This window comes from Lepidochelys kempii, chromosome 3, assembly GCF_965140265.1.
Source record: "Lepidochelys kempii isolate rLepKem1 chromosome 3, rLepKem1.hap2, whole genome shotgun sequence".
Classification (NCBI taxonomy): Eukaryota; Metazoa; Chordata; order Testudines; family Cheloniidae; genus Lepidochelys; species Lepidochelys kempii.
The window spans coordinates 12,535,326-12,559,568 of NC_133258.1; the positions used below are offsets into that span (position 1 = coordinate 12,535,326).

The following is a 24,243-nucleotide window of genomic DNA, read 5'->3' on the forward strand; positions in this document are numbered from 1 at the left end:
CTAGCTGCTGCCATGCTCCCCTGAAATCCATGTTCTGCTATTAAACAAGTGAGTCTCAGTTCGACAAAGACAGTGAGACTTGCTTTCTTCTTTCAATTAACTTGGTTCTGGTGAAAGGTCTGGCTTAATAAATATAGAGGCTGGAGCCCTCAGTCTCTCTGCAGAACGAGAATGGCATGGTCACTCCGAGCTGCCTTACCAATGTTCCTTAGTCTTAACCTGAGCAATAATGACATTTTTACCTTTGATTCTTTATATCCTCTATATTACTCCTCTCCAGACTATCCAAAATGCATCAGGCAAAATTGTCTTCTTTGTCTACTGCTCAGGCCGTATCACTCTTCTATCGGAAAGACTCTGCTGCCACTATCTACTGTACTGAGTTTAAAATTCTCATTCTCACTACAGGTTTCAGAGTAACAGCCGTGTTAGTCTGTATTCGCAAAAAGAAAAGGAGTACTTGTGGCACCTTAGAGACTAACCAATTTATTACAGCATAAGCTTTCGTGAGCTACAGCTCACTTCCTCAGATGCATATCGTGGAAACTGCAGCAGGCTTTATATATACACAGAGAATATGAAACAATACCTACTCCCACCCCACTGTCCTGCTGGTAATAGCTTATCTAACTCCACCCCGGGCCACATCTCAGATCTCCTGTCTTCTTGCATGCCTCTTCTGTCTTTCACAGCACTTTGTTTCCTTCTTCTACTCTCCTCCTTGCACCATCTTCTGTGCTATCAACTGGGCAAGGAATGACTTCCCAAACCCACCACACCCACCAATATTCTCACATTCAAATCTACATTCAAATCCACACCCACCAATATTCTCACATTCAAATCCCTCTGTTCATTTCCTCTGAGGCACCTGGCATTGGCCACTGTCGGAAGACAGGATACTGGGCTCGATGGACTTTGGTCTGACCCTATATGGCTGCTCTTATATTCTTATGTTCTTAAACAGAACAAGTAGCCTGCCTGGGACAAGGATTGTCTTGATATTTGTGTCTTGTACAGTGCAGAGCACATCATTGTGATGATTACTATTTATTGAAAAGTTGATTTGGTATCCAAGTAACAAAACCTAATATCCAGAGTTGAAAATGTGTCTGGAAAAATAAATCAGCAGAATTTTTATGGAGAACACTGATCTTGACTTAACAAGAGAAACTAACACTCTCTACTGGGGAGATCACCCCTAGAGATCACATCTGGATTAAAAAAAGTATGTCCTTAAAAATTAAATCCTGCAACAAGACTGTGTTTAAACTAACTTCTTTGTACCTTGTATTGGAGGGAAGGGCATATAGTATAAGTGATTTGAATTGTGATTAAGTACTTAAGGGTCTGATCCTGATTCAGTTGAAGTCACTGGTAAAGCACAAATGTATTGCATGGCATTACAGGAGAAAATAGTGCACAGAAAGTGTAAAGTGCCTTCTGCCTTCTTTGTTGTTAAGATCACCATTCTGTGACCAGTGAGGGGATCAGTTTCACAATTGATGAGTTGACAGGAACACACTCCTTGTCTTCAGTAGGACATTGCCTAGGAAGGAAACTGTGCTGTAATACAATGCAGAAAGATATAGCTGTTGCCTTTATTTGACGATATTGCTGGTCCCTAAGCACTCATCCACCAGCCTTATAGAAGGAAATGTAGTTACTGAGATCAAGATTCAACACTGGCTTCAGCCAGGGCAGTTCCACTGAAGTCAACAGAATTGTATCCATTTACTTTCATGGGGAATTTGGCCCTAAGACATTTTTAAAGGAATAAAAGGCTAGGTGTCCTCAGGGGTGAAAGTAACATTGAACACTTGCCAGTATGGAGGCCAGCCCCAGCGCCCAGAAGGGGCGGGGCCTCAGGCGGAAGGGGCGGGGCTGGGTGTCAGCGTCCCCCAGCCAGCCCATACGCTCTGCCTGGCCTGCGCTGCCCGGGGCTCCAGTGGCAATTTAAAGGGCCCGGGGCTCCAGCTGCTGCTGCAGTAGCAGCACCGGCGGCCAGAGACTTGGGCCCTTTTAAATCACCGGCCCCGGGGCATCTGCTCCTTTTGCCCCCAGGTAAATGAGTCGTGAATGCATGTGGGGAGTAAATACTGTAAGGTGAAGATGCATAAATACCCCCAACTCCCAGTGAAGTCTTCAGGCTTCATGGGTATAAATGAGGGTCTAAACTGGCCCATAGAAGCCAAGCAAGTTAGGATTTCCATTCCACCTTAAGTCACTCCATCGTGCTATGGCTAGGCACTGTGCAAACACAGAATACAAAAAATAATGAGGCATCCTTGTGGCACGTTAGAGACTAACAAATTTATTTGGGCATAAGCTTCCATGGGTTAGAACCCACTTCATCAGATGCATGGAGTGAAAATACAGGAGCAGGTATAAATACATGAAAGGATGGGGGTGGCTTTACCAAGTGTGAGGTCAGTCTAATGAGATAAATCAATTAACAGCAGGATGCCAAGGGAGGAAAAATAACTTTTGAAGTGATAAGAGAGTGGCCCATTACAGAGAGTTGACAAGAAGGTGTGAGTAACAGTAGGGAGAAATTGGAATTGGCGAAATTAAGTTTAGGTTTTGTAATGACCCAGCCACTCCCAGTCTCTATTCAGGCCTAACCTGATGGTATCCAGTTTGCAAATTAATTCCAGTTCTGCAGCTTCACACTGGAGTCTGTTTTTGAAATTTTTTTGTTGAATAATTGCCACTTTTAGATCTATTATTGAGTGACCAGAAAGATTTAAGTGTTCTCTGACTGGTTTTTGAATGTTATGATTCCTGATATCAGATTTGTGTCCATTTATTCTTTTGCGTAGAGACTGTCCAGTTTGGCCAATGTACATGGCAGAGGGGCATTGCTGGCACATGATGGCATATATCACATTGGTAGATGTGCAGGTGAATGAGCCCTTGATGTGTGGCTGATATGGTTAGGTCCTATGACGGTGTCCCTTGAACCCATGAAAGCTTATGCTCAAAATTTGTTAGTCTCTAAGGTGCCACAAGGGCTCCTCGTTATTTTTGCTGATACAGACTAACACGGCTACACTCTGAAACCTGTCAACAGAATAGAAACACAATCCCTGCGCCATAGGGCTGTTGAATTTTTTTTAAAGGTAGCTTGACCTAGAAACTCCATGTATGTTTTAATTTCTTGGTCTTGTTGAGTCCTAATGCCTTTCGCTAGTTTGGGAGGATGTGCAGGAAGAATTATTTAATCATTAAAGGTGATTCCCATCTACATAGCGATTTCTCTGACGGGAGGGTTTGTAAGTCCCAGTTAGCCCAGTTGCAGAGGGCCATGGTGTAGGGAAATGTAAGCAGGAGAACACATGGAGGAGATATGGAAAGGCCCTGTCCGGGGCAAGACAGCCACTAATGGGGAGCGGTGTGGATAAAGCTAAAGGGGGCACAGAGTGGAGGAAGTCTCAACACAAGAAGTGGGGGGGCATTTAGCAAACAAGGGAGGCTTCTCCAAATAAATTTCCAAACTCCAGTACCCCATGGTCACCTCTTTCCCACAGAAGTAATAATACCCACCTCTAAACATACACATGCTGCTTGTGCATTTTTCATTAGTAGAGCTCACCATGCCTTACAAAAGTCAGTGTCATTATCACCATTTTATAGATGGGGAAACTGAGGCAATGAGAGGTGAAATGACTTGCTCAAGCTCACCGAACAAGCCAATAGCAAAGCAGGGATGAGAACCCACGTTTTCTGTGGGGGGTAATCCTGTGTGCAACTCACTAGGCCTTACTGTCTTTCCTTGTTTAGCTGGCAGTGTCAGTTAACTGTGTCAATACTTCTGACATGAGTTAGTGCTGGATTAGGTGCTTACTTTTTTTTTTTTTTTGCACTGTTAAATATGTTTATCCCAAAGAGGAACAAATTTCAATAGAGGATGAAGTGATCCATAGGTACCATCCCTCAGAATTAAGGTGGTTAGACAGAGGTAAGATGTCATTCTATTTTTAAATTCTTTCTGAAGACACCCAAGTGCTCTGTGTAAGAATGACATTTTAAAAATCATCACCATCGAAAAGTGCATTAAATGTGTAACACAGTGCTCAATCCTGCAAATATTTAGTCAATAGCAAATTATATCAGGTTGATTAAAATGTTTTGTTTGTCCTGAACAAAATAATTCATTTCATTTTAAAGCTTTTTAAAACTCTTTCTTAAGAAAACTTCAGTAAATTTCAGAACGGAAAATGTCATTTTTGAATTGAAAAATCAAAATGCTTTGTCTCCAATTTTTTTTTGAAATTTTGTTTTAGGTTGTTTTTTTTCCTCCCTATTAAAACAATTCAGTGAAATTGATCCAAATCTGCAGTTTTCAGTTAAATATTTTTGGATACAATTTTTGCCCAGCTCTAGTCAATAGAACTATTCAATTGGGTAAGGATTATACAGGTGAGGTTGCTGTCCACTCTCTTGTGTTTCCTTAACAGGTGAGAGCTTGTGTGTATTTGAGGATTTCTTTTTTGTTGTGGGTTTGTTTGTTTTTGTTTTTTTCAAACCAGCTCAGCCTGCCTCTTTCTCTACTCACAAAGGGGTTAATTCCCTCACTGATAATTTTGCTGTCTAAGTCAGAGCCTTCATTACAAATAGCATCCTTACAAGAAGATGTTTCATTTTTTAACTGGAGCATATCTAATGATCCAGGGGAAAGCCCTGGCTGATAACATTTGACCCAGCCTCAGATAAGAACAGTAAGGTGGCACCAGCCTCTTCCTATTTAGTCATAAGCCGAGGAACTGCACCAGTATACAAGTGACATGCATATCCCATGCATCAAAGTAGCAGCTCAATCTGTACTGCAATAACATTCTTTCACGTCTCAGCATGGGTGCTAGCCCTAAGCTGCAGTTCCATTAATTGACATAGTTGCCCAATGCTAGAAAACAAACTCGGAAACTATTCTCATTAGACGTCTCCCTGGTTTGCTACTCTGTTATTGTAAAACCCAAACGCTGAGCTTCTTACCAGCGTGGTTCTGTTTTTAATTAGTTCTGATGGCACTGGGCTACGCGCCAAGGGAAAAAATGAACTTCCTGTGATTGAGGCTTGTTGCTCAGTATGTTGCTTCCTCTGTGTAGAGATTGTTTTTGCAACATTTTTCGGAAAAGGGGCTACTGACAGAAATAATATACGTTTTTACTGCTTTTGATTTTTTTTTCTCCCTTTCACGCTTATAAAAGGCAGCTCCAAGTCAGGGATCCTAATGTTACAATGCCATTATTTTGCTTTTGTGTGACTCTGCTGATTAAAGACATCCTGGAAGAGTAATTTTTTAATAGAATAAACACAGGCTCCTGTTTAAAAAATTAATACCGTTGACTTTGTAGTGTTTTAAGTAAATTAATTTGGATTTTTCTTTTTAAAGTGTAAGTTGCCTCAGCATGGTTAAGGGTTGTACTAAAAAGGGACATGAACACGTTCCCACCATGGAGAGTTCAAAGCTGCATGGGTGATCTGGGGATAAGGGACTCGATGTCTTAGTACAATCCTTTTTTTTCATTTGGGATTTTTTTTTTAAGTAGACACACTGCATGTTCACTGTTGTGGTACCAGATCCAAAGCTTGAAAAGTCTAGAAATGACCAGTCCCCTCTCGTCAAATGTAATGGTGATGTGCTTGTTCAATATTGTTTCAACAGAGTCCTGGACCTTCTCAAAGTAAATAAAGACTCTTATTATGACCAGAAGATGGATCTCTGCTCTGTCAAAAAATAGAGAGACAAGCTGGGTGAGGTAATATCTTTTATTGGACCAACCTCTGTTGGTGAGAGAGACAAGCTTTCGAGACACACAGAGCTCTTCTTCAAGTCTGGCAAAGGAAGCCCCAGCGTCACAGCAAAATGCAAGGTGGAACAGATTGTTTAGCACAAGTAGTTAGCACATATTGTAAGGGACCATTCAAGGTAGAGTAGCCTGTTAACACCTTGTCTTTTATCATTTCCTGTATAAATTCATTCAAGAGGGTAGTGATTATCTGGTTTCACTCACATAATGGTTATTAGGGCATTTATTGCACTGGATGAGGTATACCACAGGTTGGGATAGGCATGTGTAGGATTCTACAGTTGGTATGGATACTTCCACCTTTTCATGTTCTCTGTATGTATAAATATCTTCTTACTATATGTTCCATTCTATGCATCCGATGAAGTGAGCTGTAGCCCACGGAAGCTTATGCTCAAATAAATTTGGTAGTCTCTAAGGTGCCACAAGTACTCCGGATCTTGAAAGGTGTGTTGTGGGAGGAGTTAATCATTGTAGCAGGAGATGTGTCTGCAGGTTTTGTATGTGTTGTTCTGGTAGGGCCTTGTGCAGCTTTGAGTTGATGTGTCCTGCTCTGCTTTGGATGATGAGGTTGGGGGGTTATTTAAAAGCCAGAAATGGGGATTGAGGAAAGATTTCTTTCAGCATGGGGTCCATATAGAATATGGGTTGCAGTTTTTGAAGATGCCTCATATTGGTTCCAGTGTAGGGTTGTAGGTGACAACTAGGAGTGTGTGGTTGGAGCGGGGTTTATTTCTGTATTGAAGCAGGTTCACTCCAGGTATTTGGGTGACCCATTCCATGATGTGATCTACTTCCCTTGATTATGAAGGTGGTTTTAAGTGTTAGGTATTAAGGTGTATGTTCTGGAGTTTCTCCTTGGAGCATATTCTATGGTATCTGAATGCCTAGCTGTAGATAACAGATGACGTGGTGTGTTTGGGGTGGCTACTGTATCTATGAAAGTCGTTGTGGGTTTCTTGTATATGGTTGTTTGTAGGGTTCCATTGTTGAAGCTGATTGTGGTGTCCAGAAAGTTGATGTTAGTGTGGGAGTGTTCCAAAGAGAATTTAATGGCCAAGTCAAAAAATAGTCATTCAACCACCGTTTTGCTATTATTACTCATAGGAGCCTATATGAGGAACTGAACTGCTGTAGACCTCTGAACATCAGAATGAGCTTCCGTGGCTAGCTGGGAGTATGTAACATGCTAGACAAGAATCTCTTTCTCCTTCTGTAGTGGCAGGACCATATAAAGAGGTTTATGAGCAGCTATTGCTTATAGCTACTGAAGTTGGTCCTTTAATTCAAGCAATTGAGGTGTGTGGCTTTTGCTTCAGAAACCAGGGCTTCCGTCCCTGCAGATGTCCCATCCCAGGGGCATTGTTGAATTATTGCTGTCCTATAGGCCAGTGACCTACTCGGAGGGAGTAGGCTACATCTGATTTCAAATGAGTTCACCTTCCAAGATACTAGCCAGAATAGCAGTTGGTTCCCTAGCACCTCATTTTGGGGAGATGAACTGGCCAGTGCCTAGAAATTTCTCTGAATAAATGTATAGGCACTGAAGTCTTTATTTCCCATAGAAATTTCAGCACATAATCTTCATCCTCTGAAGACTCTACAGGGAGAAAGAAAGAAAGAAAGAAAGAAAGAAAGAAAGAAAGAAAGAAAGAAAGAAAGAAAGAAAGAAAGAAAGAAAGAAAGAAAGAAAGAATTGATTAAAGGAACCAAATACATATAGTAATTGCAAAGTTCTTGGCTCAGGCTTGTAGCAGTGATGGAATAAACTGCTGGCTTAATAAGTCTCTGGTTGCTTCCAAATCATTGGAAGGACCTAAGTCCCTTGGTTAGAATGGTCCCATTAGTATAAATTCATAGTCATTGGTCCCGGACAAGTGGAAAAAGGCAAATATAGTGCCCATCTTTTAAAAAGGGAAGAAGGAGAATCTGGGGAACTACAGCCTCACTTCAGTCCCTGGAAAAATCATGGAGCAGGTCTTCAAGGAATCCGTTTTTGAAGCTCTTGGAGGAGAGGAAGGTCATCAGGAACAGTCAACATGGATTCACCAAGGGCAAGTCATGCCTGGCTAATCTAATTGCCGTCCATGATGAGATAACTGGCTCTGTGGATATGGGGAAAGCGGTGGATGTGATATACCTTGACTTTAGCAAAGCTTTTGATACAATCTCCCACAGTATTCTTGCCAGCAAGCTAAAGAAGTATGGATTGGATGAATGAACTATAAGGTGGATAGAAAGCTGGCTAGGTCGGTGGGCTCAATGGGTAGACATAAAGGGCGGGCATCAATGGGCATCAACGGCTCAATGTCTAGTTGGCAGCTGGTATCAAGCGGAGTGCCCCAGGTGTCGGTCCTGGGGCTGGTTTTGTTCAACACCTTAATTAATGATCTGGAGGATGGGATGGATTGCACCCTCAGCAACTTCGTGGATGACACTAAACTAGGGGGAGAGGTATATATGCTGGAGGGTAGGGATAGGGTCCAGAGTGACCTAGACAAATTGGAGGATTGATCTAAAAGAAATCTGATGAGGTTCAATAAGGACAAGAATCCGATGCACCACTACATCCTGGGGACCGACTGGCTAAGCGGCAGTTCTGCAGAAAAGGACCTGAGGATTACAGTGGATGAGAAGCTGGATATAAGTCAACAGTGTGCCCTTGTTGACAAGAAGGGAAACGGCATATTGGGATGCAATAGTAGGAGCATTGCAGCAGATCGAGGGAAGTGATTATTCCCCTCTATTCGGCACTGGTGAGGCCACATTTGGAGTATTGTGTCTCGTTTTGGGCCCCCCACTACAGAAAGGATGTGGACAAATTGGAGAGAGTCCAGTGGAGGGCAATGAAAATGATTAGGGAGCTGGAGCACATGACTTATGAGGAGAGTCTGAGGGAACTGGGCTTATTTAGTCTGCAGAAGAGGAGAGTGAGGGGGGATTTGATAGCAACCTTGAACTACCTGAAGGGGGATTCCAAAGAGGATGGCTCTAGACTGTTCTCAATGGTGGCAGATGACAGAACAAGGAGCAATGGTCTCAAGTTGCAGTGTGGGAGGTCTAGCTTGGATATTAGGAAACACTATTTCACTGGGCAGGTGGTGAAGCACTGGAATGGGTTACCTAGGGAGGTGATGAAATCTCCATCCTTAGAGGTTTTTTAGGACTGGCTTGACAAAACCCTGGCTGGGATGATTTAGTTGGGGTTGGGGTTGGTCCTGTTTTGAGCAGTGGGTTGGACTAGATGACCTTCTGAGGTCTCTTCCAACCCTAATCGTCTATGATTCCAGAGGTTTGAGCAATAGAGAGGCAAATGGAGGTGTTTCCAGGGCCTTTTATAGTTTCTGCCATGTGGAGGGAATCCCATTGTTCTTACTGTAGAAAATTACAGCAACAGCAAGATGGAGTTTGGAGTCACGTGGGTAAGTCACATGTCCATGCATTTTGCCTAGTCACCCCAAGAAATTCCATTAAGTGTAGATGGACATCTCCCACGGTCCATTGTAAGTTAAATGTTCATTTGATGGGCCACTCAATTTGAATAGTCCCTCCAAGATGTGCTAGCTAGCTACCTTGTGGGTGTTACCCCAGGAGCAAACATTTGAAATCCAAGTATAGAGACAATACTTATAACTTCAAATACAAAAATGATACATGCATGGAGCTGGCATAATTATAACCAGCAAATCATAATCTTTTCATAGGTACCTCACTTGACAACCTTTGTACAAGATTTGCTGCAAATATATAACAGTGGTTGCAGCAATGATCTATATGTTCCTATTTTAATCAGATAATGCCACAGGGTGCTTCCTTTGATTGTACATATTGCTCAAAGATAAATACACCAGAGTCTTCGGTATCATTTTCCCTTTGGGACACTATTTCATTGAGTGTGTATATATATATATAACATATGCAAGAGAATATTATATTTATATTTATAGATAGATAGATAGATAGAGATATATATATTTGTCAGGAAATCATATTAAAAACTGAGGCCTTCCATTTCTCCAGAGTACAGGCATAAGGTGTGCATACTTCTCCTTGCAACTCCTCCACTGTCCTGTCTATGGGCCTCAAAACTGAGCTTCAGGGTCCACATCTAGGAAAGAGAGGGTAATTCAGACTCTCTGCATCCTTGGCCTGTCTGCTGAGAATACCCACAAGAGTGGCAATTAGTACAGGTTGGGATAACGGGGTTTTGTGGCTTGGAAATTATTTATATATCTACACAGCAAAGAAAAAAAACATGGTTGGCTTGTGCCAGCCAACTCGGGCTAGCAGGGCTCGGGGGCTGCAGGGCTCTGTCATTGCTGTGTAGACTTCCAGACTTGGGTTCAAGCCCAGGCTCTAGGACCCTGCAGGTCCTCCATCCCAAGCCTGGAAGTCTACACAGCAATGAAACAGCCCCACAGCCCAAGCCCCATGAGCCTGAGTCAGCTGGCATGGGATAGCTGGAAGTTTTTCTTTGCTGTGTAGACATACCTTACAAGACTGGGAGGTCCAATTCATTTAACATAGGCCACTAAACAGATGTTAAATGTTGATAACTCGTGATAGGAGATAATGTGTTAGTACTGGATCAATCTTGAGGGTAATAACGCTACCATAGGCACCTTTTGATTTTTTATGTGATATAAAATTGAGATCCTGACTATCTGAGGCCATTAAAGATCTGGCAATTGCTTTGGTAACAGTAGAAGTGTTAACTCTGTTTTCCTGGCCAGTTTCCGTTCTGGATAATTATGTTCTGACCCTCTGAAGACCCATGACGTTTTGATTAGAAACAATATTTTCCTTAACTGTTGGTCTGTGAGGTGCTAAGCCTTTTAATTTCCCAATGATTTTAAAGTCAATGGGAGTGGGAGGTGTTCAGTGTGTTTCTGGGATGGGCCCTCCGCCTACTTTGTAGTATTGCTTTGTGCTGTTGATGAGCTGCTGGGTTCCAAAACAAGTGTGGCTCCATTTTAGATTATGATGATGATGATGATTTTCTTCACCTTATTTCTTTTTTCAAGGAGAATAGGAAGTTTCAAAATAACTGAACAATTTTGACTATTTACATATTCAAAACCTGTATCCTTCTTCCATTTTCCCCTCACTGGACCAGTCTTCCACCTTCCCTTCTCTCAAGTCCCTCCTCACCATGGCCTTCTTTCAAAAGGCCTATATGCCCACATTTTCAGAACCATGCAAAAAGATCTCCATGTCTTGGAATACTGTTTATGTTGGGATTTGAGGCACCTAACTCCCATGGGCATTTAATTCCCTTAGGTTCATTTGAAAACCCCCGCTTTAAAAAGCACATAAATACATAGTACCAAATTTTTGTAACCTTACTTGTATCAAATAAGACTCTACTCCGCAAGCAGTTCCATAACCTCAACAGGACTGTTTTGATCAGCAACATGCTTCCTGACTTGAACAAGGGTATAAAAATCTGGCCCTAAGAAACATGTCTATTCATATTTAGTTAGTATATATACTTTAGGACACAGTGGGCCACATTCTTCAGTGTTGTGACCCCACTAAAGCCAATGGAGTTACACCAGGGATTAATTTGGCCCTATATTTTTATGTACAGCATGTGTATCAATCCCTGAACATAATTACAGTTGATGTCAATCTTTTAAGTTAATTACTAGTTAGGCCCCTTACAAAGACAGCCTTTGCCTAGGCCACTTTTAGGAGGCTGTTATCCATCCAGTGTGGAGAGATTTATGCTCTTACCATCCATTAGCATTAATAGGAGTGGTCCATATAAATCACTCAGCACCAATAAGGGAAGATAAAGCCCCTCTATGTTTAGAGTAAGAACAGCTTTGGAAAATCAATTTTTGGACCAAAAAAAAAAAAGGGGGAGGGAGGCAGGGAATGAACGTGATTAAATCTGTTATAACTCTGTGGTATGTAATAACACAGTCCGTATCATGACTGCTTCAATGTGCGGTAAACATTTTTTTTTTACAAAATTTATTATTACTTTTATAATAAACACAGCAGTAAAGCATTAAGATGGATAAGTAAATAAAATGTGAAGGGCAAATACTTTAAAACAGCATACACTAATGTTAAGTATGGTTACAGAATCAAGTATAGTAGAAAAGCAGAGGCCAAATTCTCCTTCCATTTATTCAGGTGTAAATCTGGAGTATACCAGAGAAGTTACGAATGGAGTTACATTGGATTTACTCTGGTGTAAAATAACAAAATTTGATCCACAATGTTTCATTTATATGATAAATATTTGATCCACTTGTATCTAGCGGAAAATTTCTCTTGCCTTTTTATAGACTGTCTGTGTGTGTGTGTGTGTGTGTGTGTTGGTCTATATAGCCATTCGTGATTATCGGTATATGAGGGTCTTTAATACAGTTATATAAACCTAGACATACCACAGGCAGATGGTTACACTTTAGTTACTCAGAACAAAACTGCACTTCCACAGCTACCTAAAAAGTACACAAATTACCTAATGAAAAGCATTAGTTAGAGCTCACTATGTTAGGTGATGTGCCATTAAAATAATCACCTATCAGGATGAACTTGTTATAATCATATAATCTTAAAAATGTAGGGCTGGAAGAGACCTCTAGAAGTCATCTAGTTCAGCCCCTTGTGCTGAGGTGGGATCAAGAATAACTAAAATAGACCATCCTTGACAGCTGTTTGTCTAACCGATTCTTAAAAACCTCCTGTGACAGTGATTCCATAAACTCCCCTGGAAGTCTGTTTCAGTTCTTAACAATCCTGATATAAAGGTCTTCCTAATATCTAACTTAACTCTCCTGGGCTTAAGATCAAGCTGATTTCCCCTTAATAATGTCCCTTAATATATCTGAAGACTGTTACTCCTAGGTCTTCTTTTCTCAAGACCAAACATACCCAGTTTTGTTTTGTTTTTTACCTTTCCCCATAGGTCAGGTTTTCTAAACCTTTTATCATTTTTGTTGCTCTCTCCAATTTGTACACATCTTTCTTAAAGTGTGGCATCCAGAATAGGGCATAGTACTCAAGCTCCAGACTCACTAGTGCCAAGTAGTTACATCCTCTGTCTTTTATATGGCACTCCTGTTAAGGAACCCCAGAAAGGTATTATCTGTATGTGCAGCTACATCACATTATTGACTTACATTCAACCTATAACCCCCAGATCCTTTTCAGCAGTATTACTGTCTACACCAGTGGTCCCCAAATTTTTCACATTGCGCCCCTCCCTTATCCCTGTCCATGCCCCCCAGCAGAGCCGGGGCCAGTAGTGGAGCCGGGGTTGAGGGCGGGGCGCAGACAGGAGTAAGGGGGGAATGAGGCTGGGGCCTCAGCTGGGAGCAGGGCTGGGGCTGGGGCCAGGGGCTGAGGCTGGAGACAGGACTGGGGGCAGAGTGGGGATGGGTGGCACTCCCTCCCCACCCCCCTGGGGGCTGGTCTGGGCCCTGCTGCGCCCCCCTGAACATTCCTCCACACACCCCTGCCCCACAGTTTGGGAACCATTGGTCAACACAGTTATTTCCTTTTTTCTGATGTGTATTTGATTTGGTCTTCCCACATGTAGTACTTTGCACTTGTCTTTCTTGAATTTCATCTTGTTGATTTCTGACCAATTCTCCAATTTGTCGTGGTCACTTTGAATTCTAATCCATTCCTCCAAAGTGCTAACAACCTCTGCCAGATTGGTGTCATTGGCAAATTTTATAAGCACACTCTCCACTCCATTATCCAAGTCATTTTAATGAAAATGTTGACTAGTACCAGATCCAGAACACAACCCTGAAGGACCCCACTAGATATGTCTCCCAATTTGACAGCAAACCATTGATAACTATTATTTGACTATGGTCTTTCAACCAGTCTTGCACACACCTTATAATAATCTCATCTATAATGTTACATGGTGCAACAAACATACATTTTATAATTAATAACTGATCATTTGGATAATAATAACTACTACATCCATAAAGAGAGCTGGTCAAAAATTCTACACAGATCAGTTTTCCAATGGAAAATGGAGATTTTCCAAAAATTTAAACATTTCGTGAGAACAAGTCCATTTCAAAACAATTTCAACAGGAAAGTATCAAAAAGAATCATTTTCACTTTCTTGGTTCATTTATTTTGCTTTGACTTTATATTATATTATATTATTATTGTTAACCTTATAGCGTATTTATACTGATTATTTTTAATTTTGTAAATATAATAGTCCATGTTATATTATCAAATATGTTATATTGTCATGTTTCAACAAAATTGACAAGTAATATTTGAAACACTTTGATGTTTCTAAATTGATTTTATTTTTAATTTCCATTACAGGAGAAAATTCAAAATTTTGACTTTTTGTTCTGATTCAGAATGGAAACAAATTTCAAATTGTTGGAATACCCCAAGGCAAGGAAATTCCATTTTCTTACCAGCTCTATTCATATATTGTAAAGCCAGAAGGGACCATTTGATCATCTAGTCTGAGATCCTGAATAAGGCAGACCATAGAATTCCTCTATATCCACCTAGTAATTCCTGCATTGATCCCAATAACCTGTACGTTAGAGCACCTCTTTTACAACAACATTCAGTCTTGATTTTAAAGTGATGGAGAATCCACCACCCTTGGTAAGATGTTCCAAGAGTTATTTATCCTCTGTTAAAAATTTGCAATTTTTTCCCAGTGTGATTTTTTTTTTAACTTCAGCTTCCAGCCACTGGATGTTGCTATACATATGTGGGCAATATTAAAGAGCCTTCCAGTATCAGATTTCTTCTCCCTGGGTAGCCAGCTCCTTATCGAGTCTGGATATAAATTTGCTAATATAATACATTCACCAACTTGTTTTGGTTGAAACCCCCTCAAAAAATATTCCCCTCAAAAACTGAAACATTTTGTTTTGACATTTTCAAAATGAAACATTTCAATTTTTTATTTGGAACCCACCCACCCCCAAAAAATGAAAGAAAATGTTTCTTTCATCCAGAAACTATTTTTTAAAATCTTTTCTGTTCACAAAAAAATTCAAAATATTTCCATTTTGCGTCAACAAGAAACAATACCCACACACACAACTTTTCAGTTCATCCAGCAAACGAAAAAATCAGTTATTCACACCACTCTGCTTTTGAACTCTGTACTTTTAACAAACTGCTTATTTGTTGTTCATTTTTTAGGCTCCTCTGCCTTGTCTTTTTGACTGTGAGGTCTTCAGGACAGGGATTGCCAGCACGGTGGAGAACTTATTCTAATTGGGTGCCACTGTAATAGTAGCAATTGTAGACAGATAGATAGATAGATAGATAAGCAGGGAGGCTAAGGACCTGATTCTGACCTAACTTACATTGATTTTACCCCTGAGTAACTTAGTCAATGGACCTGCCTTTACATCATTCTGACAAGGCCTTAAAGAGCATATAAATGTAGTCTGCATTGCCAGAGAAGTGAAAGGGCCCTTCGTATAAATGAAAAGAATCTGGCAATGCAATTAGGCCTGACTTACACATTACACAAGTATAAGTGAAAGGAGAGTCAGACTCCAGTTTTTAAAGTATGAAGCTGTTAAACTAAGGTATTGTTTTTCATGTTCCCCTTTAAATATAACACCGTATCTTCTGTCTCGTCCATCCCTTTTATGGCAGACGCACATTGATGTGAAGCTCACACAGACATCTACTGCAGCTAAAGATAAAAAAAAATGCACATTATACCAAAAAAAAAAAGAAAAGAATATGAGGGTAACAATAAAAAACAAAACAAAATTTCATTGTTCTAAAAATCGGCTATTTACTAACAAAAAAGTCTGTACAAAAGAAATGTATGTTATTCTGTTTTACAGCTTCAAGCACTTCAGACAATTAACATTGATCCCCCCCACCATAAAAGCAAGCAAGAAAGAAACCCAGACACAACAGTGCGGGGGGAACTGATAGCTAGAGATGATGAAGGAAGAAAATCCAAAATTGAACAGAAATGGCTGATTCTCTCTTTGTGATATATTTTCTCTCTCAGCCTTGCATATTTGCATTAAAGTGATTGTGAATAATGTACATTTGACCAGTGCTGTCTGTGGAACTAATGCCTATTAAAGTGATGGGAAGTAGCATATGTTGTGCCTAGGGCAGAGAAAGTCCAATCACCCCCACTGTGTGAGTCTCCAACTAAAATGCAGGACAGCCTGGGTTTTATCCTAAATGAACCCAGCAGGAAGAAACAGGGCATAGTCCCTCGTTCTACATTTAAGCTTCTAAACTAAGGTTATAAGAGTTAGTTTCAGAAAAGGGAACTGTAACATCCATCATTTAATTTATACTTGGTGCTAACTTTGCCTTTATCTTATACCTGCTCCATAAATACAAGGGAAATCATTAATGCAGAGAAAGGGGATACATGTATTCAGTTGTTTCAAGAATCAAGATGCATTCACTTTATTGCCACCAAAGCAAAACCCCTCCTCTGCTCCAGTTATTCCTTCATATTTTCTGCCAGTGCACAATTTTGTCAGTAATTGCAAAATGATTTGGGTTTGTGGTTTCACTTTTATGTTCCTGCACTGTACTAGAAATGTTCTGCTATTTGAACAGTTTGGAAAGCTTTTTGAATTCTCTTACATAATCTCTCTAACAACCTCCAGCATCAAGTTCAGATCCAAAACAGCCTTTCTTCTACCTGTGTGAACTTGATAGCTGGGAAAAAAAAGGCAATTATAAAAATGTATGAGAATAACAAATTCAGCTGAACTAAGGAAATAAAAGTTGCCGAATTGTCATGTTTAGATCTGTAGCGATGCCTTTTGCCTCATTAACTGCAGCATTACAAAGGGGGGAAAGTGCTGGGACTAGTTTTTTAAAGACAGCATCCATCCCACACTTTATATCTATCGCCAGTGAAATAAAACTTACCTTAAATAGAAGCACATCAGTTTGTGATGTAGAAAAACATACTCTCCCAGTAGGTCAGGAGTAACTACATTGAAGTCAATGGGCCAGAATCTGATCACACTTTAAAGGTGCAAATCGAGAGACCCTCCACTGACTTTAAATCAGTGCATTGAGCGGAAGACTAGAAACCTTTATTAGGTATATGGTAGAAATGGGCTAAGCTGAAAATTTAGGATCTTGAATCCAAGACATCAAATGCCCCATATTTTGGGGTGGGAATTTCATATCCGAGGTTTTCAATTATCCCCCTACAGAGCCTGATCCAAGGACAGCTGAAGTAAGTGAGAGTTGGCCCATATAAAGGCTAGTAGCAAAATTCAGATACAGGGTTGGAATCTGAAACATAACCCTACTCCCAGTTCTGAAATGTTTAAATCTGGAATGATCATTTGGGCTCATTTTTAGCGCACTGGCCATACTTAGGCAATGTAAATTTTTTTTCCTGGTTATTGCTGATATTATTTCACATTTAAAAGATAATGGGTAGATAGTAAAAAAAAAAAGTACAAAATAATTGCTACAAGAACCTAGTTCAATCAGCAGAACTCAGAAATCTGATTATATTTCTATTATTGTTCTTATTGTTGCATAAAAAATACTGGATAGCTTTAAAGGGATTGTTTTATATTTTACTTCTCTTCTTTCTTTCTTTCTTTCTTTCTTTCTTTCTTTCTTTCTTTCTTTCTTTCTTTCTTTCAATAATAACACAGGAATGGGAGAAACTTATTATTATTATTACCACTAGGTTTAGAGACTGCAACTGAGATTGGGGTCCCATTGTATTGGGCAGTCTTCAAACACATATTAACCGATAGTCCCTTCCCCAAAGAGTTTACAGCCTAAGTAGACAAGAAAAATACCTATCCCCATTTTACAGATAGGTAATTGAGACACAGAGAGATTAATTGACTTGCCCAAGGTCACACAGGAAATGTGTGGCAGAGCAGAGAATGGAAACCTGAACTCTTGAGTCTCAGTCCAATGCCTTAACTACAAGACCACAAGCGGGAGGACAAGGGCTCTATACATAAAATGATGTCTATTCTCACTTTTACTTGCTTGCACACCACTTCTCACATACCCACACAGAGACTCACACCGACACACATATTCACACTTTTGCGTGTTGTAGTCTTAATGGCTAATGATGGTATTACACAAGATTCAGATAAGGCCAAACATGGAATGGTGGGTCATAACTAAAGCTATGTGAAACCAGAATAGTACTTGAAATCAGCTTTGGTTCATGATCAAAATGCATCCATCCACCACCAGCTAGTAGAGGTTGCTCAATTTTCCCCCCAGCCTTCGAAGAGTCAACAGAAGCTTCTTAACACATGGCAAACCAGAAACTGTATCAAACTTGTGTTGTCAAGGTATTTTGAGTTTGAGCCTGATACACTAGGATAGGTCAAATCATGTATATCATATGGTTTATTTCCTACCTCCCTGATTGGCTCAGTCTATACTATTCAATCAGAAGGATCAACCTTGTTCAACAGAAGCCAGAAAAGAATGCATTTCAGTGGAGCTCCTTGGTGCAATGAAAAGTCAATCATACAAAAACTGAACAAACCACATTTCCTTCTATCCCCTATGTGATTCCCCAGATTATTGGTAATTGGGTCCTTACTCATTTGTATTTTGCCTAACATCAACATGTTAATTTTAGATTTTATGTTTTAGATATTCCCCTAAGATCAGAATTCTCTTGTTAATTCAGAAATGAAACCTAGACTCCATGTATCCTTGTTAGGGGTGGAGGACAGTGCTATAATTCTTCCCAGTTATTGGGAATTCTCTCCTTGCTATTTTCATTTTGCTCCCATGATATTTACTTCATATCCTTGTTTCACAATGGAAAATTTGTTTCCCTGGTTTAAGAGACTTTTTTTTTTTTTGCCTAGATTCATAGAATTTAGGGTCTGATGGGACTGTTCTGCTAATGTAGTCTGACAGGCTACATAATACAGGCCATAGATTTTTATCTACTGATTCCTGCACCTAAGACTACAATCTATGCTGTACCTTGTCCGAAGCTCCGTTAAACCAAGGTACTGGTGCACCCATATGAACAGCTATGGTCCACACCTTGCTCACAGATTTAAAAACCAAATTCAGCTATGGGGAAAACAAGTTCCTTCAAAGCCCAAAGTTTTATTCTTCAGGGCACGCAAGTCTATGCACTGATAGACAAAATATCATGAACCACGCTGTGCCACACCACACTTGGAAGGGGTGTCATTGTAACTAAAATATTGTTCAAGCCTGAGATCTGGCCCTATTGAAGTCAATGGGGCTTTTGCCATTGACTTCAATAAGTGCCAGGATTTCATCCCATGTGTTTTAATACATATAGTGCTACTTTCCTAAGGAAAAGTACAGACTTTGAGCCAGATCCTCAGTCAATGGAGATACATTGATTTACACCATTCTGATCTGGCCCATGGCCTCTATTTTGTCCCAGGAAATACCATGCCATGCCATTGAAAGACGGTATACCAGAGTATATGGTGACATTGCCAACAGATTTACAAGACTACTACGTCAGTCTCAAAATCAGCATCTTCTGCAAAGATGCCAAATCTGGGTAGGACAATGATTGTGCCTGGTTACTTTTTTTGTGTTGGTATTTTCAATATGTGTCCATTAAGACTTTTGAGTGGAGATGTGCCCTGAGTCACCAAAGACATTACAAGCAGCTACCACAGAGCACAGCTGTTCATTGTGATCGTTGATAGCCACACATATAACCAGTCCAAAGCTGGATCACTCCTCTAAGGGAACCGCACATTTAGCTATCAGTCAAAATCTTCATCCTGATCACTGATAGCTCTGTAACTCCCTATTTTGCCAATAGGGCTGGTAGAACTATTTTTTGTGATGGAAGCATTTGCCATTATTCATCACACCAGTTCACTCTCCCCTCCAGTTCTTTTTATTGTGGCACAATATCCAAAACCCATGAATCTTGCCGTCCTAGCAGCCACATCTGTAACATTTTGACTATACAAAATCAGAGCTAATAATAATTCAAGCAAGCAGAAACAATGAAATGGAAAGGGGCATTCTGATTAGAAACAAATATAAATTGCTTCAAAGGAGACCTTTTGTTAAGTGAAATGAATACTGGGAAAACCAAGGCATTAGTGGTGATCCAGTAATCACCCTTGTCAAATCAGAAAACATCAATCTATTGATTACATTTTTACAATTGAATTTATTAATTACATATATCTCTTCTTATATATTTAACCAGTTTAGCCTATAGTTGATATCACCTTTGTGAACAAATGGACATAAATGACCTAGAAATGAAAGACCTTGCACCCCACTAAAAATTCCTAAAGCATCCAACCTCCTAGGCAAATATATATTTATTTTAACCATAGGTGCTGGAACTAGGGGTATGGTGTGGGGGTGAAGGTAGGGGGGCTGCAGCACCTCCTGGCTTGAAGGGGTTTCTGTTATATACAGGGTTTACAGTTTGGGTCAATGGCTCTCGGCCCTCCACTATAAAAATTGTTCAAGCTCCCCTGATTTCAACTATTATCTATTTACCTATTTTAGGATTTTATATGGCCACCACCATCATTGTATCTGAGCACCTTCTATGTAAAATTGAGAGCAATAGAGAAGTCCCTAGTGAACTTTTGGAGTCTCTAGAACTTGTCTTTTTTCATGGTAAAAAGGTTGGCTTGGTGCAATATTTTTGGTTTTGACTTTTTAAATTAATAAATTAATTAGTTTTTGATGTTGATAATAACACCTAGCTCTTGTATAGTGTTTTTCCCCATATATCTCAAAATGCTTTATATAGGAGGTAAATATCATTCTCCTTATTTTACAAATGGGGAAATTGAGGCACAGGAAAGTGAAGTGATTTTTCTAAAGTCCATCACTAAACCAATGACATGAAAAGCAAAAGAACCCAGGTCTATTGAGTTCCAGGCCAATGCTTTATTCCCTTGGCAATATTGCCTTGCAGAGTTGTGGTAACATACGTCAAGAATTAACCATCTTGTTCTTTGTTAACTCCAGAATATTCAATCTTGTTATTGTTTCACGTCCTTGTCACTTAATCTGAACTAACCATAACTCTAGATTGTGCATTGGTCATTGCGATATCTGCTGGGAAGTTGGAAGCCACCTAGGGAACAAAATGAAAATTTGCAATATTCTAATATTACAACATATAGCTCCTTTATACTTAGTGTAATTATATCTATTTTTATGCAAGGACATGTGCTTACTGTTGGTTTTTTTTCAGACGATGTTTTTACTAAAAATGCCCCTGATTTCAATATTTGATATCAGATCTGCTATGACCTGCTATGCATAGATCTGCTATGCAACATGAAATCATCAAGAGGACATACTCATTTTTAACTTTTCGTTAAATGTATCTGAGCAGATTTTGAAGTGTGATTTGCTCCCTGCAAACTGTTTTGATTAGCCATGCATATCATGTTGCCTTGTGGTTCCTTTCCAGCTAAAGACAGACACATTAGGAAACTGACTCCTGTCACTACCGAATTTCAACCCCCTCATCTGGGATTCATTTTCAGTCTTTTCACCTGATCTATGTTTACACCCTTTGGAAGCTGAATCTAGATAGGTTGTAACACTGGAAGCTTGTGCTGACCATACATTATACTCATCCTCCCCTCTTTGCACTAAGGTAGTGTGACGGGTTGGACCCCATGCCCTCCTCCACATTGAGGGAAGAGGTGAATTTCATCATATATCTTTGGGTCTGTACTCCAAGGGAGGTGGACATCTGAGTGCTTGAGCAAGTCTCTTAAGCTGAATCTTCCCAGAGCTGATCTGCAACTGGGTGTGGCCCTGCCTGTGTGTGTGTTAGAGGAGGTTTTAAGAGCCTGGCTCAGCAAGACAAGTTAAAGGGGGCCCATGCTGGCAGAACAGATAGATTCAGTGCTATTTCAGCACATCAGGTGGCTTCCCAAGGGGTCCAACCCGTCACAGGTAGAACAAGATGGACGAGGTACAAATTGAAACACAATTCTCATTCCCCAATGTAAATTTAGGCCAATCCTGCTCACTGACACAGGAAAAAAAAATATTATTCTTTGAAGAATGCAGCCTAAGAAGCTAATTTAATAGCCATGAATACCAGAGGGTGGAAATATTTATGCATACCTCACTGTTTCTAGCTCCACAACCTCACAGGGGCATATATTTATACTTCCACATGACCACATCCTGATTGCTATCTCTTAAAAAGAGCACATACAAAATGTTTCAGCATTAAAGCAAGAAACACTGTACGCCATGGTCCTAGTCCGAACACTGTGTGTAGCTTGAGCTAAATGAAGAGACCTACTGACAATACTGCATACTTATCTAGGGGTTTGCTAGAGAGGTATGATCTAGTTGAAGAAGCATGGGACCACGAACCATGCACTTCTGAATTCCAGTCTTGACACTGACTTCCTTGGTGGCTTTGGGCAAATAATTCAGCACCTCACCCTCAATTTTCCAGCTGTAAACCTTACATACTAAAACCATGTTATGGAACGTTGTGAGGCTTACTCAGAGATTACCGGCAGTGTTACGCATGCGTGGATCTCAACTAGAATTTTCTGTGTTCAGCACTACTGACGAGCAAGTCCATAATGAGCAATAAGTGATATGAATCAGTAGATGCACAGGAATCATGAAGCAGGAATAAACCATTCCCCCATTAATCACAGACTCATAGATGATACCCCTGGGAGCAGAACCTCCTAGTTTTTCTAGCCAGTCCTCTTACCCTAGTCCTCTACACAAACCCCATAAAAGTTTTACCTAATCTACTCTTGAATATCTTTATTGGAAAGGGCTGGCCAACAATGCAAATACAACAGAAAGCAGATGAATCTTTGTCTGTTTTTACACCTAAACTCAAACCAGAGCTTTATCAGGATTTTGAAATGGTCTTTTACTTCTGGTTGTGAGCTGGGACAGGAACTGAAAATGCTAAAGTATCACAAATAGGATGAAACTTGTGTCTTTCACCAACAGAAGTTGGTCCAATAAAAGATTTTACCTCACCCACCTTATCTTTCTCATTTCCTGAGACCAACATGGCTACAACAACATTGCAAACCAAGTTTCCCAAGGCAGGCAGCTCCCCTGGCAGGATGAGAACCAGATGTGCCAGAAATCTCAGGAAAGAGGCTCTTCTCTCAAGAATTCCAGCCCATTTTTGTGGACTCCAGGGATGAGATTTCAAAAATGTAACTTGAGTCACCCAGAATTACTAAATCACTTTTGAAAATGTAGGCCTAAATCCATATTTAAGTACCTACGCTGGAATTTTCAAAGAGACATAAAGGAGTGAGGTACTCAACTCTCTAGAAAGTTTATGGGCTGACAGACCCATTTGAAAATCCCTGCCCTACATAAGTGGCCTGATTTTCAAAAGTGCTGAGCACCCAGCTGCTCCCACTGACATCAATGTGAATTTAGTGGTGCTCAGTATCTTTGAAAATCAAGCCATCATTCAAGGGAGGGTGGTCCAGTGATTAGAGTGCTACCCAGGGAGGTAGAAGACCAGCATTCAATTGCCTTCTCTGTTGTGGCTTTGGGCAAGTTCCTCTCATTTTACAAACGGGTAGGAATTGTTCCTTTCAATCCCATTTGCAGTCATAAATGAAACAATCTTCCCTTGTTCCTCTAATGGACATTACTTTGTGTAATAGAAGAGAACATAAGATGGCGCAACACAGCATAGACTCTACCAAGAACTGAACTACAGTAATATTGCATTCTCCTACAGCTCTGTGGAGTTTATGATACTGAAACTGATCATCTGCACAATACGGGTTCATGGATTCAGAGATCACTGTAATGGTATGATGCTGGGAGGTACTTGGTACTCACAAACTCCATTAAAGCCAACAGGAGATGCAGCCCCAATTCAGCAAGGACTTAAGCATGTACATAACTTTAAGTATATGAGTAATCCCACTGATGTCAATGGGGCTGCTCATGTGCTTAAATTTACTCATATGGTAAGTACTCTGCTGAATCAATACCTTACAGCCTGGTTTAATGGCTGTTGAAGTTAATCGGAGTATCTTGTTCCTTCAATAAGTGTAGGAGAAGAATTGTCTAATGGTTAGAAACTAGTTTAGAACTTGGGTTCAATTCCCTACTCTGCCACAGATTTCTTGTGTTACATTGGGTAACTTATTTCTCTGTGGAAATGGAGATGACAGCACATCTCTACCTCACAGGGGTGTTAAGAGACTAAATACATTCAAGATTTGTGAGGTGCTTAGATACAAGTGATGGGAACCATGAAAGCACATTAGATAGATTGGATCAGTCCCTTTATTGTCAGTTCTACCATGTCAGATGCGTTTCAAACATAAATAATCATCTTGATTAACAACAGAAAAATACTAATGTGAGAATTACTAACATAAACTCTCATTCTGGACTCCAATAAATCCCAGCTTTTTAATGCCATTTGGATTAAATCAAACACCAA

At 40.2% G+C, this 24,243-nt stretch overlaps 1 protein-coding gene across 4 annotated transcripts in view; it reads right to left on the minus strand.

Moving 5' to 3' along the window:
• The window catches only part of TFAP2B (transcription factor AP-2 beta), a 219,507-nt gene that overhangs the window by 138,590 nt on the left and 56,674 nt on the right, over positions 1–24,243 (minus strand). The window contains exon 10 of one of the 4 annotated variants that reach the window (XM_073335732.1): positions 14,856–15,486. The exons of the other annotated variants lie outside the window; for them this stretch is intronic. The gene's annotated coding sequence lies outside the window, so the exon portion shown is untranslated. Of the gene's footprint in view, positions 1–14,855; positions 15,487–24,243 lie in introns of those variants that run through there. 4 annotated transcript variants of the gene reach the window in all.